Genomic DNA, 1,384 nt, shown 5'->3' with positions numbered 1-1,384 from the left:
GGCCCTTGTGTGGTAGTCGTTTAAGTGTCGTGTTATGTATATTGTCGGGTCCGGGGGCTTTTCTGTTTTTAAGTCTGCGTATTGTCAGTCTTAGTTCGTCAGGTGTTGCGGGGGGGATTATGTCATTGTCTGGCTCTCTGTCGACGCGTCGGGCCGCGCGCTCAGCCACTATCTCGAATTCCTCGTCTTCGTCGGGCAGCTGAGGCAGTCTACACTGCAGTTCCAGGCTATCGGCGAAAGCCTCGGCCTTTTCCTGGTTCGTGTAAACCACCCCCACACTACCGTGGATTGGAGGAATTTTACGGCGAGCGGTTTGTCGCAGGGCCCTCTGCGTTTTTCAGAGGCTGTTGTCTTGTGGATCCAGCGACTCCAGGTGCCTAGCCCAGTTGTCCTGGGCCAGTTCGTCCTGAGCCGCTTTCACCCGTCTGTTAAGTACGTTTAAGTCATGTCTGTGTCGGGAGAGGCGGGTGCGGGTGGCAAGCCGTTTCGCACGTCGTCTGTCACGTATTAAGTTTTTTATGTCATCGGGGAGGGTGCCCCGGGGGTTTGTCAGTCGGGGGACAATAGTCTCCGTCGTAGTCTGAGTCAGGGCGTTTTTAATGTCAGTCTCAAGGGAGAGGATTGCCGCCTCCAGATCATGGGTGGTTTCGATGACTGGGAGCGCCATGTTTCCTTGCATTACTGTTCGGAAACGCTCCCAGTCAGTGAACCTCCTCGTGAAGGTGCCTTCATATCTCTGTCTTCGCCCCAGATCCAGAAATATTGGATTGTGGGCGGAAGACCCTTCGTATTGGGTGGATATTTGGGCATTTAACGGTATAGATTTTAAGAGGGCAATGTCGATAACGTCGGGGCGTCCTACGGGTCCGTAATGTGTCGGTTCTGTCGGTCCGAGTATAGTCAAGTCGTCGTGTCTGTCTTGGTAATTCAGCAGGACGCGACCTCTTGTGGTCGTCGTCCCGCTGTGCCATATGGGGGACTTCGCGTTGAAGTCCCCGATGGCAATTGTCTGGGGCCAGGAAAGGATTTTGTCTAAGTCATTGTCAAGTAGTGGTAGTCTGGGTGGGTGGTAACAGGACACCACCGCAACGTCTCCATGCCGTAGCGATCTCACCGCTATCGCCACGGCCTCTGTGTTTTGAGTTTGGAGCCGCTGCAGCGGATAGTGGTCGATGCACTTCTTTACTATGAGTGCAACACCACCCCCGTTACGGTTTCTGTCATGTCTGTATATGTCATAGTCAGGGATGGAGGTACGGGATGCCTCGCTGAGGTAGGTCTCCTGGACAGCCATAACGTCTATGTTTAGACGGTTCAAGATGTCCACGAGTTCCGTTTTTTTGGCCCGGAACCCGTCAAGGTTCCAGGACGAAATTCTCAGCGA

This window comes from Anoplophora glabripennis, unplaced genomic scaffold, assembly GCF_000390285.2.
Source record: "Anoplophora glabripennis isolate ALB-LARVAE unplaced genomic scaffold, Agla_2.0 scaffold547, whole genome shotgun sequence".
Taxonomy (NCBI): domain Eukaryota; kingdom Metazoa; phylum Arthropoda; class Insecta; order Coleoptera; family Cerambycidae; genus Anoplophora; species Anoplophora glabripennis.
Note: the sequence above shows the minus strand (reverse complement) of the source record.